We start from the raw sequence: 6,000 nt of genomic DNA, 5'->3' as shown, positions 1-6,000 counted from the left end.
TTCCCCTGTTTCATCCAGCCCACGATATATGTAACCTCCTTCCTCTGTTTCATCCAGCCCCAGAATATATGTAACCCCTTTCCCCCGTTTTCATTCCAGCCCCAGAATATATGTAACCTCTTCCCCTGTGTTCATTCCAGCCCCAGAAATATATGTAACCTTCCCCTGTTTCATCAAGCCCAAGAATATATCGTAAACTCTTTCCCTGTTTCGAGTCGACAGCCCCAGAATATATGTAACCCCTTCCCCCTGTTTCATCCAGCCCCAGAATATATTGTAACCTTCCTTCCCCTGTTTCATCAGCCCCAGAATATATGTAACCTTCCTTCCCCTGTTTCATCCAGCCCCAGAATATACATGGGAAACCAAGTATTTTGATACACTGACAATTTGCAGTTTTCCTACTTTACAAAGATGTAGAGGTCTGAATTTATCATAGGACACTTCAACTGTGAGAGAAGGAATCTAAAACAAAATCCAGAAAATCACATTGTACTGATTTTTAAGTAATCTAATGGCATTTTATTGCATGACATAAGTATTTGATACATCAGAAAAGCAGAAACTTAATATTTTGTACAGAAACCTTAGTTTGCAATTACAGAGATCATACATTTCCTGTAGTTCTTGACCAGGTTTGCACACACAATTGCAGCAGGGATTTTTGGCCCACCTCTCCATACAGACCTTCTCCAGATCCTTCAGGTTTCCGGGGCTGTCGTTGGGCAATACGGACTTTCGGCTCCCCCAAAGATTTTCTATTGGGTTCAGGTCTGGAGACTGGCTAGGCCACTCCAGGACCTTGAGATGCTTCTTACGGAGCCACTCCTTAGTTGCCCTGGCTGTGTGTTTCGGGTCGTTTCATGCTGGAAGGACCCAGCCACGACCCATCTTCAATGCTCTTACTGAGGGGAAGGAGGTTGTTGGTCAAGATCTCGCGATACATGGCCCCCATCCTCCTCTCCTCAAGACGGTGCAGTCGTCCTGTACCCCTTTGCAGAAAGCATCCCCAAAGAATGATGTTTCCACCTCCATGCTTCACGGTTGGGATGGTGTTCTTGGGGTTGTACTCATCTTCTTCTTCCTCCAAACACGGCGAGTTGGAGTTTAGACCAAAAAGCTCTATTTTTGTCTCATCAGACACATGACTTCTCCCATTCCTCCTCTGGATCATCCAGATGGTCATTGGGCAAACTTCAGACGGGCCAGGGAACATGCTGCTGGCTTGAGCAGGGGGACCTTGCGTGCGCTGCAGGATTTTAATCCATGACGGCGTAGTGTGTTACAAATGGTTTTCTTTGAGACTGGTGGGTCCCAGCTCTTCTTCAGGTTCATTGACCAGTGCCTGCCGTGTAGTTCTGGGCTGATCCTCACATTCCTCATGATCATTGATGCCCCACGAGGTGAGATCTTTGCATGGAGCCCCAGACCGAGGGTGATTGGACCGTCATCTTTTAACTTCTTCCATTTTCTAATAATTGTGCGCAACAGTTGTGTGCCTCTCACCAAGCTGCTTGACTATTGTCCTGTAGCCCATCCCAGCCTTGGTACAGGTCTACAATTTATCCCTGATGTCCTTACACAGCTCTCTGGTGCTTGGCCATTGTGGAGAGGTTGGAGTCTGTTTGAATTGAGTGTGTGGACAGGTGTCTTTTATACAGGTAACGAGTTCAAACAGGTGCCAGTTAATACAGGTAATGAGTGGAGAACAGGAGGGTTCTTAAAGAAAAAACTAACAGGTCTGTGAGAGCCGGAATTCTTACTGGTTGGTAGGTGATCAAATACTTATGTCATGCAATAAAAATGCAAATTAATTACTTAAAAAATCATACCAATGTGATTTTCCTGGATTTTTGTTTTAGATTCCATCTCTCACAGTTGAAGTGTACCTATGATAAAAATGACAGACCTCTTACATGCTTTGTAAGTAGGAAAACCTGCAAAATCGGCAGGTGTATCAAATACTTGTTCTCCCCACTGTATGTTATCTCTTCCCCTGTTTCATCCAGCCCCAGAATATATGTAACCTCCTTCCCTGTTTCATCCAGCCCCAGAATATATGTAACCTCTCCCCTTTTCATCCAGCCCCAGAATATATGTAACCTCTTCCCCTGTTTCATCCAGCCCAGAATATATGTAACCCCTTCCTGTTTCATCCAGCCCCAGAATATATGTAACCTCCTTCCTCTGTTTCATCCAGCCCAGAATATATGTAACCTCCTTCCCCTGTTTCATCCAGCCCCAGAATATATGTAACCTCCTTCCCCTGTTTCATCCAGCCCCAGAATATATGTAACCTCCTTCCCTGTTTCATCCAGCCCCAGAATATATGTAACCTCTTCCCCTGTTTCATCCAGCCCCAATATATTGTAATCTCCTTCCCCTGTTTCATCCAGCCCCAGAATATATGTAACCTCTTCCTCTGTTCCTCCATCCCCAGAAAGGACTCTCTGTACCCATCCGACAGCCCCAGTTCCCCCCAACCACCCTCACACTCCCCGCTGCGGCAGCCGCACCCACCCGCTGGTCCCAGAGATGTGCTTCAGCGCCGGGCCGGACAACACGGAGCGCTGCCCTCCAACTCCCACACGGGAGAGACTGCACCAGCCCGCTGACTCTGCTCCTCCTGCCCAGCCTGCAGGTCCACTCCAGTAAGTAGGCCACAAGAAAGATAGACACATGATATTGACTAATACAGGCAGGCAGGCAGATGGACGGATAGATGGGTAGAAAGCCAGGCAGTCTGTTTTATCAGTCGGTCAAGAACAATGCATTGTCTTCTATAGATCAGTCAGTCAAAACAATTGCATTGTCTTCTATAGATCAGCACCAGCGCAGACAAAATAATATGTTTACTTTAGTCAACTACTAGCCAGACAAAAACAGTCTATATTTTCAACCAGGCCCTCACCAAACAAACAATCAGTTCCAGGCAGCCAGTCTGTACCAGCCATTCAAGTCTCCCTCCGTGTTTACCTAAGAGGATATTTACTGTGTTCTCCCCAGTCTGTACCAGCCAGTCAATCCAGCCAGTCAATCTCCTCCGTGTTTACCAAGAGGATTATTTACATGTGTTCTTCCCCAGTCTTACCAGCCAGTCAAGTCTCCCTCCATGTTTACCTAAGAGGATATTTACTGTGTTCTCCCCAGTCTGTACAGAATACCAGCCAGTCAAGGTCTCCTCCGTGTTTTACCAAAGAGGATATTTACTGTGTGTTCTCCCCAGTCTGTACCAGCCAGTCAAGTCTCCCTCCATGTTTACCTAAGAGGATATTTTACGGTGTTTCTCCCAGTCTGTACCACAGCCAAGTCAAGTCTCCCTCCGTGTTACCTAAGAGGATATTTACTGTGTTCTCCCCATCCTGTACCAGCCAGTCAAGTCTCCCTCCATGTTTACCTAAGAGGAATATTACTGTGTTCTTCCCATTCTGTACCAGCCAGTCAATACCAAGTCAGTCAATCTCCCTCCATGTTTACCTAAGAGGATATTTACTGTGTTCTTCCCATTCTGTACCAGCCAGTCAATACCAGTCAGTCAAGTCTCCCTCCATGTTTACCTAAGAGGATATTTACTGTGTTTGTTCTCCTGTCTGGTTTTTATTCACAAAGCTAATGGTCTGTAGTGTTTGCACGGCGTATTTATCTAAATTCCCATTATGTATTTTCACCCCCTTGGGCCCAAAGCGGGGATTTTTCTCTCCACAAGGATCAAAATGCCAATCAAATTGTTCTAGCTAATTTACTGCCGCTCACCCTGAACTTCCCAGGATTGTTGTGCCGGTGTCTCCCAAAACTGTTCCCTTGCCCAAAAAGAGATAAAGGAAGTAGTTTTGCGCCTCTTTCTCTACTCGCCCAGCCTAGGCTGCGTAGCCAATTAGGCTAGCCTCTGTATGGTGGGGAGGGGTTAGCATGCAACACACAGGGAGCGGTTAGACTAGAATGGCGAACAGTGGTCACTAACCTCGATTTCAATAAGCCTGCGGCGAAGGACATACTGCTCAACCTGGACCAGGCCCAAATCTCTGACACTCGTAAAAAAGGAAGAGTCAGCATTAAAAGCCAGCGTGCGGGGATACATGACGAGACTACGACGGCGAGTGGATCAACCGCTTCTACCCTCTGTTCTATTGGCGAACGTGCAATCACTGGAAAATAAACTGGACAAGCGCCGTTCGACACTATCCTATCAGCGTGGTCTGAAGAACTGTAATATCCTATGTTTCTCTGAGTCATGGCTGAACAAGGACATGGAAAATATACATCTAGCTGTTTATTTCTATACATAAGCAGAACAGAACGGCAGTGTCTTTTGTTAACAGCTGGTGCACAATCTCTATATTAATAAGGAAGTCTCRAGGTTCTGCTCGCCTGACTTAGAATACCTCATGATAAGCTRTAGACCATACTATTTACCAAGAATTTATTTATATTTTTCGTAGCTGTCTATTTACCACCACAAACTGAAGCTGGCACTAAGACCACACTCAACCAGCTGTACAGGGCCATAAGCAAGAAAATGCTTATCCAGAGGCTGCGGTCCTAGTGGCCGGTTATTTTAATGCAGGAAAACTGAAATCCATTTTACTTCATTTCTACCAACATATCATCTGTGCAACTAGAGACAAAACAACTACAATTCACCTTTACTCCACACAGACACTCATACAAAGCTCTCCCTCGCCCTCCATTTGGCAAATCTGACCATAACTCTATCCTCCTGATTCCTGCTTACAAGCAAAAACTCAAGCAGGAAGTACTAGTGACGCACTCAATGTGGAAATGGTCAGATGAAGCGGACGCTAAGCTACAGGTCTGTTTTGCTAACACAGACTGGAATATCTTCCGGGAATCATCTGATGGCATCGAAGTTTAACAAATCAGTCACCAGCTTCATTAATAAGTGCATCGATGACGTCGTCCCCACAGTGACCATACGTACATATCCCAACCAGAAGCCATGGATTACAGGCAACATCAAAACTGAGCTAAAGGCTCAGGCTGCCACTTTCAAGGAGCGGGACACTAATAAGAAATCCAGCTATGCCGTCCGATGAACCATCAAACAGGCAAAGCGTCAATACAGGACTAAGATCGAATCCTACTGATGAGCGTCAGAGCCGGTGTAGATGTGGCACGGCTTGCAAACCTATTACGGATTACAAAGGGAAACCCAGCCGAGAGCTGCCCAGTGACTCGAGCCTACCAGACGAGCTAAATACCTTCTATGTTCGTTTTGAGGCAAGCAACAGTGAACCATGCAGGAGAACAGCTCTCCGTAGCCGATATCAGTAAAACCTTTAAACAGGTTAACATTCACAAGGCCACAGGGCTGACCAGTATCTTCACTGACATTTTCAAACTCTCCCTCACCCAGTCTATAATACCTACATGTTTCAAGCAGACCACCATAGTCCCTGTGCCTAAGAACGCCAATGTAACCTGTCTAAATGACCATTGCCCCTTAGCACTCACATTTGTAGCCGTGTAATGCTTTGAAAGGCTGGTCATGGCTCACATCAACACCATCATCCCAGAGACCCTGGACCCAGTCCAATTGGCATACCGCCCCAACAGATCCACAGATGATGCAATCTCTATCTATTGCACTCCACACTTCCCTTTCCCACCTGGACAAAAAGAACACTACGTGAGAATGCTGTTCATTGACTACAACTCAGTGTTCAACACCATAGTGTCCTCCAAGTTCATCACTAAGCTAAGGACCGTGGGACTAAACACCTCCCTCTGCAACTGGATCCTGGACTTTCTAACGAGTAGGCAACAACACTTCCGCTACGCTTGATTGAGAGCATCTTGACTGGCTGCATCACTGCTTGGTATGGCAACTATTTGGCATCCCACCATAAGGCTCTACAGAGGGTAGTGCATCTGGCCCAGTACATCACTGGGGCCGGGCTCCCTGCCGTCCTTCATACCAGTCAGAGGAAAGCCTTAAAAATGGTCAGACTCCAGACACCCAAATCATAGATTGTTCTCTCT

The 6,000-nt window shown here is 46.2% G+C and overlaps 1 pseudogene; it reads left to right on the top strand.

Moving 5' to 3' along the window:
• LOC111952686 (lysine-specific demethylase 4B-like) overlaps positions 1-6,000 on the top strand; it is a 78,899-nt pseudogene that overhangs the window by 47,625 nt on the left and 25,274 nt on the right.

The sequence above is a fragment of the Salvelinus sp. IW2-2015 genome, linkage group LG26, assembly GCF_002910315.2.
Source record: "Salvelinus sp. IW2-2015 linkage group LG26, ASM291031v2, whole genome shotgun sequence".
Taxonomy (NCBI): domain Eukaryota; kingdom Metazoa; phylum Chordata; class Actinopteri; order Salmoniformes; family Salmonidae; genus Salvelinus; species Salvelinus sp. IW2-2015.
This window is presented reverse-complemented; position numbering and strand designations above follow the sequence as displayed.